Below are 8,961 nucleotides of genomic sequence, written 5' to 3'. Positions count from 1 at the left end.
AGCTGGTGGGACATCAGAGTAAGAGAGAAGGAGTTGTACTTTCTTTGCAGAGAAGGAAGAGTGAGGAGAAGACACTCATGTTTCGCTTCATGAGACTTCTGGTCCCAGTGTGAAACTTGCTGCTTACACCAGTCTATCCCTGGCTGTCATCCCACCCTGATTCAGACTCTCAACCTCCTTTGCTTTGCAACAGATCAGCCTGGAATAAGCAACCCTTTGAATAAGGACACCCTCAGATGGTGGTTCTGTGTTGGACATTACATGTCTCTATATGACCAAGTCATCTACAGAAGAGAGAACGCAAGATGGCAAAAGAGGGAGGAGGGAAAGATTCCTGCAGAGGAAGGTGGCATCGAACTCCTAATGGTTCCTGCCCAGTTCTCTTCAGAGAGAAATGCATCCCCCAGTACAATGCTTACATCAGTGCATGCAGTATTCCAACTCATCTTTTGCCTTTTTTAATTCAGGTTAGCAGGTAAATACGTGCTTAGAGGACAATAATCTGATCCCAGACTAAGGCAGCCTGTGTTAGGGCTGGATCCAGCCTCACCACACCTGCCAAGGTGCCCTTGGAGCCACGCTCCTCACACGCCAGCATCAAGGGGTGAGGATGCCTGGGGCAGGCAGGGAGTCTCGGCTCTCCTGCCCCGGGGTACGTCCGGCCCTGCCAAGGCCATGCTGAGACTGTTTAATCCTATTAAAGCATAAGCTGGGAGTACATGATACTCGCTAGAAGAAAATAGCTTGCTTTGTTCAAAACCCCACAGCAGCAGACGCTGTGGGACAACCCGCCACTATTGATCTCTGCAGGCAGGGCTTGCCATCCCCGGTTTCACTGCCTGGGGAAATCCCACAGCCCTGCTCTTTGCTCCCACCTGGAGACACGGGGCTAGGATCCCCGCTCAGCACAAGTGCCGGAGCTGGAGCACATGCATTTCCAAAGGGGATTCGCAGATGGGAGGGCCCAGCCAGCCCTCCAGCTGATGCTTTCCAGGCAAACCTCTGCACAGAGCCAAGAGCCAGTTGTCACTGTCCCCGCGCTGGCCTTCTCACTATTAAAGCACCAAATAGACAAAAATGAGCATGTCATCTTCTACCTCCCATGACGGATGTTCCTAAATCTCTCACTGTTGCTGCCAGCTTCGCATGCACACATGAAAACAATGGGATGCAACTTTCAGGCTCCTGGGAGGGGAACTAAAAATTGGATAGCTGTACAGGTCAGAAAATATATCTGGTCAGGAAGAGTAATCATTTATCAAATGCATAAAAAAAGGTTTAAGGATATGGGCAAACTTATCCATATTTTATTTCTGTGTGTGTGGAAGGTGCAGGAATTCCATAACCCATGGAGAGATCTCTTTTGCAGCACCCAGCTCAAGCATGGGATTCAAGATTTTAGCTGTCTGAACATTAACAAGTTTAACAGATCAAAGATCCAAAAAATGAAGAAATTTTCCCCTTCCAAAACTGCTGATTTCTGAGACACTTGTGCTGCAGTGCAGCACACAGGGTTGATCAGATACCACCTTACTAAGCAAGTGATGAAATCGGCATTGTTACTTTTCTTCCCGGCACCTATAATGAGTTGAAGCAATTCCTCCCACTCTCATGCCATTCAGAAAGACGCAGCCGTGTGTATCCAGGTAACCACTGCTGGCACCGCAGAGCTCGCTGCAGATCTGTGCCCAGGGACACATCCCCCGGGAGCTCACGAAAGGACCAAGAAAGAAGGGGCCAACCCTCCTGAACCTCCAGGAGCCAAGGCACTTGTTTGCCCGTTTTCCCCAGAGAAGCCTGGTGAGGGTGTCCAGGTACGGGACCGCTTTGTGTGCGCGTGGAGCTACGTAAAGCAGAACACCACAACAAAACAGAAAGAGAAGCAGGAGGACGACAACAACAACAAGGGGCAGAGAGACATACCCGTGTAACCAAGAATTAAGTGTTTTTCATTCCCTCATGCATGATTCCTGACTTGTTTCCCTGCATCCCCAAGTACTAGAGCGTTGCCTCCCTGTCTTCTGATAGCGAAAAGCCTGTCCCCCAGTAACAACCATAAAACCTGTTATTTACAGAGACTACCAGCTGATCCTCCTTCTCTTCCCCCCCCAATCAACCGAGCTGTCATTCTTCCCTCCCCCTTGATGCTTGCCTCAGGTAACTCCCCTCTAGATCTTCACTGAGGTAATTAATTCGCAGTACTGCTGAAAGAATCGCCGCAGATCTTTCCATCCTGTCTGCGCTCCCTAACAGTTTACATAAAGCAGAAGTCCCCCATTCTCTATACCCAGGAATTTAAAAAAAAAAAAAGTTGCATTGTCTAAACCAAAGCATGACTATAATCTTTCCCCCCCCTCCCCCCCCCCAAAAAAAAAAACCCCATTATACAACACTTCCTCCACATAGTCAATTGTGAGTGTTTTTTTCAGAGCCTGTGCAGCCAGTTATTTCTTAAGAAGGTGCTTTATATGCTCTCCGAGGCAGGACTCATACTATCCCACAGATCCTTGCTGTTGCTATGGAAATCATTCCTCCGTAAGCCGATGTGCAAATGCAGGTCTTCTTGCCGAGTACAGAGGCTAAAGGTGTGCATGAGTCAAACTATTTGCTGTGCATTATTCCTCCGCAGCCTCGCCGCTGCTGGGGGGCAGGGGGAAGGGACAATTAGTGTCTGTAACGAGAGCACCGGTAACAGGGAGCTCTGGGGAGCGTGCGCAGCCTGTCAGCAATGCTCAATAGCCACGGGAAGGCTCTGGCTGGGAGCTGCAGCCAAGCAGGGTGCAGTCGTTGACCTGCTCGCCTGCTCCGGGAGCCACAGGAGGGACAGGATTCAGGCACAGGAGGTACAAAGCATCATTCACAGCACTTTTAAACATTTGAGGGGGAAAAAAGTGAGTCACCATCCACCATCGTGGATACAAGGCAGGCAGTACCCTGTCCTGTCTGTAGACCTGTAGCCACTCAGAAAGGTCAATGATAAAATTAAGCCTTTGTCAAGGAAATGTTGTTGGAAAGAGCCAGAGGCTGCAGAGCTGCCCAGAGAGCCATCCAGCTGGTGACGCAGCAAGGCCAAAAGGGAAACACACTTACAAGAACATCAAGTGCGTTTGCATCTACCATGTTTGGCAACTCTTCCAAACACAGTTTTCACACTCCTTGAGACCGACGGATAAGTACTAGGGTGGATATTGGAGCATGCCACACAGCTTGATGCCAGCAGGCACTTTTCAGTAACAACCTCTGCCCTCTGACAACACAGACAGAGGAACCTGCGGCCTCCAGGATTCGACGACCCTTAACCACCAGCGGAGATGAAGCCCTTACAGGAGAGGCCATGTACAGCCAGCTGAAGAGCTCCTCCACCCACCACACCAGCCAGACACAGCCATCTCTCCGTCTGTGGGACTTCGTGTGAACATTTCAGCTCCTAGAGCAGGCAAGAACACGCCACACGCGTTTGTTTCCCCTTGCTCTGGAACACTTCACAGTGCTTTTCATAGATGCATTGCAGTAAGTAGCATGTCCCAGGGCAGCTCCCATGCCTTGGTGGTTTTCCAGTTCAGCGTCCTACATCCCTGCCGCAGCCCAGGGAGGAATTGGGATCCGGGAGGGAACAAGGAGCATAAGGCACTCAGATTTACAGTAGGTTTAAGAGGAGTGATGGTTTTTTGGACAAATAAGTGGCCATCTGACAGTAGCTGATGATTTTTTTAGGTTTTTTGTTTGGTTGGGTTTTGTGGGGTTTTCTGAATTTTTTGGTTGTTTGGGTTGTTTTTTTTTTCTTTTCAAATGAGGAGCTGGAAGGCTATAGCAGAGAAAGGCAGATTCACCAAAAAAGCAAATATGGGATTATTTTTTTTTTTCCCCCTTCACTGAAAGAACTGCTCCTGCAGCAGATTGACAAGCGGTCCATCACACAAACTGAAGGGTTGTATTCACATCTTATCCCCTTTCTCACTGCTCTGCAAGAAACACAGGTGTCATGCCCATCCTCTCTTCTTAATTGTTTTTTTTTTCCTAGATATTCGGGAACTCATAAAAGCAGAGCAAGTAGCTTAGAGTTACAGATTCGCAGAAGTTAGTAAAGTCTTTACCTGACCTTTTTTTGTTGTTGTTGTCAGTCACCCTGAGGAAAGGCAGCTAGTTGAAGAACAGAATCCAAACACCCAAACAAAATCTAAACGTCTACGCAAGATCGCAGATCACAGAGGCAATAATCTCAAAGCACAACTCCTCTGAGGCACCATTACGTATGACAATTAAACACAAACATAGTAAACAGGCTACAGCTTATTGCTGTAAACAAAGCAAGCAGATGTCCCCCAAGCCTAACCCAAAATAAAGTCGCGCTTACTTCAGTTCAGGGTAGAAAGGAGACTGCTGGTGCCCAAAGCTGCTCTGCTCCACTCCTGCTTGCGCTCCCACGTGGGGCTGGGCTGGTCTCCTCTCCTCTCTTATAATCTCCCTGCCAGGAGGTCACCGGCCAGTGGTCCTTAGTGGAGACACCTGCTAGTTCAGCACAGCTTGTTAGCAGAGTGCAGGGATGGCTGGGATTTAAAACAAAGGAATACAGTTAGCGATTCTTCATAAAGTTTGTTGTAATTCTAACTACCCGTGAGCTGTAATGGGCGTTTTTGTGTTGTCTTTCTGGTTAAAATCAGCTGCATTCAGACTTGATCAATACCATCCTAGTATTCTAATAGACTCTTATAGCATTTTATGAAAATACAATAAATATGCAAATAGCAGTGTTTCCAATTGCTTTAAGAAGATACGGTATGAATGTGGATAAATTACATTAAATCATGCTGTCATAGAGAAATACCTTGTGATTTATAAGTAGCTGCCTTACATAAATTAATACCACACAATTCTGCAACCCTGTCGATAGATGTCTTTTGTGTCGTGGTATGAGCACACATACTATGCCTCAAAAGCTTCCAAATAAGTGGATAGGAGTTGGAGAATACAAATGACATAAGATACTAAAGGGTTTTATTTCAGGAACATCTTAGTATGCTAGAATATGGTATAGATTAGAGGTTGTGCATTAGAGATTCACTCTCACTGCCTTGTTAGAAAGGGTGTAAAAGAAACAGCAAAGGAATAGCAGAGGAATAGCAGAGAGCAATGTATACGTTTGCATTTATTATAATTAGTCACCATTCCTTTTATTTTTAGTATAATGGTATTCATGATGAATCATGTCGTGAGTGTAAATTTAAGAAATGCAATTGTGAATGGATTTGGTATGATCTGTTTACGACATTCATAAATGCAGACACAATGCCACCGTCAGAGGGACTGTGAAGGATTCTTCTCATGTACCTGAAAGCCAAAACCTCAGATCGTCTATAAATTTAAACTCTGAACAAGTTCTTGAATTTGCTAAGCCTTTAGGGTTATTTCTTCCTTCCCAGATGCATCATTTCATGTCAACTGCTTGTTTGTTGGCATCCAATTCAGACAATCAGTTTGAACTAAGACACTCCATAAAAATATTTAATACTCTTCTGTAAAACATGTAAATGAATTTAGAAATCCAAATCAATTAAGTTATAGATTGGCTTCAATAGTTTTCTAAGATCAATTCTTCAACAACAGAAACCCAAACCAAAACCCAAACCAAGACCCAGGCCAAACTCAGAGACAACATTCTTGCAAATGCGAAGAAACCTTACCCTTTGCAGGGACTGTTGCTTTATGAAATGAAAGATTAAATTAGTACCTGAAGAGAAGATGCACATCTAAGAAGAGCAGCAGAGAGAGGGGAAGAGGTGTTACTGACTCAAAGTTGTGCTAACTTTTAGTCTTCCCTTGGGACAGGCAGAAAAAGCCAAGCAGCTTTTTCTGCTTTGCGTCAGAAAAAGCTCATTCAGCTATGGCAAAATCACTCAAAAAGGGCTTTTAGCTCTCATCTCTCGATAACAGCTGTGCCTTAATTTATGTGTGTGATGGTGGGGGACACAAAATATACCCGCCAGTGACAATTTCTAGAATTAAACTGCAAGGAAGAAGGGGGGTTTGTCGGCGTTTGAGAAGCAGGATCCTGTACATCACCCTCCTTAGGGTGCACCCCAAGGTACCAAAAGCGCCCAGCTCTGACTAACTCCCACCGGAGTCTCGTGGCTCAGCACCAGGCAGCTGATCTCAGCGCCTTTCAGGATGAGGCCACTTCCCTGCCTGATAACGAGTTTACACATACGAACTTGTTTAACAACATACAAACAGTTAAACAAACAGTTTACACATACACACAAACACGCTATGGTACATCTCATCTTCGACACATCAGACCAAAATTGGGGTGCTCTTGGCTGAGCATTATGCAACTTGGCTTCACCGGACCGGCAACACGCCCTGAGATACAGATATAGGAAGGATATTTTCATCTCTCTAGACTGTTGGTGAAACCAAATGCGATTCAGCTTTCCCCGCCACTCCCCTCTGTGGCTGGATTTATTTTGTGAGAACATTTGTCCTGTAAACAAGAAAGAAATCATGTGGTTGTTCTTGTCATTTTAAAAATAATCCCAGAAGTTTTTAAAGGTTGATAGTTTATAATTTAACATGTTTTGTCCTTTCACAGGAGCAGAACTGGGCTCTAGTATTTTTTTTTCGGTTACAAAACAGAGAAAACAAGTGACATTTATTTCTTTTGTATAAGCCTTTGTCCCCGAGCTCAAAACTCTGACCATCAAATCTAGATGTAGAGCTGGAGAAAGCCAAACAATCATATATGATTACAAGATGCGCCAATTCTACTGGTTTTGGATGGCAATATGCAACCGACCGCTTCAAGAGGAAACCTCCCAATTATTGGGCTGCTGAACCTCAGGAAATCCCAGCCGAGTTGTTGCTGTGCACACAACGGAGTTGTTCCAAATATTTTCACGAAGTCCAGCATATCCGGGATGTGTCTGAAGATGATACATGATCAGGTCAACTGTGCCACCCACTTGTGTTTGGACTGAAGTGACCTGAAGGCTCTGGGCCCCACGTGGCGTAGAAGGATGCCTTCGTTGGAGCAGTGTGAGTCCAAGAGGGCCGACGCGTGGGACACACTGCACTTTCTGGTCTCTGGTCTGCCCTGGCATCCCTACACACTCCAGTAGTTTCTCCGTGTTCTTTACAGCTCATCAGGCTGTTTGTGGCATCCCACTGTATCTTGGCAAAACTATTTCTAACAAAAGTCAGATTTTTGTAAGACTTCCAAATTTTGGTGTTTGGAAAATTGGTTGATTCATGGAAGTACTTTTCAGATCAGTTCTACAGTGTTAATCAGCAGAAAGGCGTGTTCTTCCCAGAAGACTGATTCAGGATTACTTGAAGAAAGGCATTTCAGAGCAATCCAGCAGAAACTTCGCTCTGGTCAGCAGCACCTCGGCTCCCTTCATTCATCAACAGAGTAAATACTCCTCGTGTTTTCTCCGGATCATCCCAAACACCAGCACAAAAGGCACGCTGCCTTAGGAAGCACAGACTTGCAGGGACTCTGGAATGGCTGGTGTCTGTCCCTTGCCCTGCTGTAACCTGGAATCAAACCCGATTTAAGTGCAGGTCGTAGACGGGGCTATTACAGCTACACTTCCTCTCTTGCAGTGAGACACCAGTGGCAGGTACCTGGTTCTGGTGTACCTGTAACGTTAGAAAAGAGTAACCTGATACAAAGCAGGCATCAGCAGGGGTCAGAACAGCAGTCCCTGGTCTAGCGGTACGGCTCCAGATGATGTTAGGATGACAGCTCAGTATCCCAACCGCAGTGGGGAATACACAGTTGTCCCCATGTGACATGAAAGATGACACTGTCCACAGCCCACAGTTTTAGCCATTAGCCGTTTGTTATGAATACCCAGCAGCTGCAGCGGGAAATAGTTTCTAGTGTGAAGGGCTTGAATTCTCTGTATAGAGAGAGTAGAAGGGAGAGTCAGCAGCTGCGGAGGTTATTAGTCCTCAGCCAAAACTCTGCAAGCTTCTGACCCCATGTCTTCCCTGGACTTAGTGGCTCCATGAACATGCAGCTGCCGAGGCTGCGGAGGTGGTGTGGCACTTGCTCGGACAGGGAAGTGTGTTCCCAGCTCCATGCTCAGCTCCTCGGAGTAGCTGAGTTTGTCCACTTCTGACTGATGCTTCTAACAGTTACTTGACTCCTCTTTCTCACTTGGGACTACTATGACTAATAAATACCTCGTGTCACTTTTTAAAAGATACTGTTAGCAGCTATTCCCTTTCCTCTCCTGCTCAAGCCATCTTAGCGAGGTAGGAAGTACGCAAAGCTCGAAGAGTTCACTACACTAGTTCAGCCTAGCAATAATCTTGCAGATAACTGTCCTCGCAAGCTGGGAAAAGATGATTGTGGAAACTCATCCATGCTTAGAACAAGCAGCACTTGACGATTTTTCAGAGAAGCCGTTTCTGTTTCTCTCCTGTGAGCAGAACGGGTATTAGTAACTTGTTCCTGTCAGCTGGGAAGTCTTCTGGTTGAGTTTTGGTGTTCAGTTAACTTTGGACAAATGCTGTCCTGAAAGAGATGTGAAAAGCCTTGACACAGAGACAAGCTGTGCACTTCACCAGGGTGATGTTTGTGGTCATTTTATTGGATCTAGTAATGCCTTCCGTACGGATGCTCTGATTCGTGTGACAGTTCTTCACGAGCCATCTCACTGGCTGACAGCGCCCAGCCAGTAGAACGTAAGTGAGAGAGATTTGCTGTGTGCTGGCCAAAGAGAGGGTAAAAGGGTGGTTCATGATCTTAAGCGAACCGGGGCGACGAGGGCTAAGTCCAGTATACCTCTAGCACAACCTTCTGTGAAGATGATGAAGGTAGCATCTATTTTATGATTGGTGGCTTTTCAAAAGGCATTGTAGACTAATTTATGATTTAGGGATTTCTGCTTTTAACTGATGGTGTTCTTATGTAGCAAAAGAACAGCTCAAGGGCTTCTTCTGTTAGCGTCATCT

Source organism: Larus michahellis, chromosome 6, assembly GCF_964199755.1.
Source record: "Larus michahellis chromosome 6, bLarMic1.1, whole genome shotgun sequence".
NCBI lineage: Eukaryota > Metazoa > Chordata > Aves > Charadriiformes > Laridae > Larus > Larus michahellis.
This window is presented reverse-complemented; position numbering follows the sequence as displayed.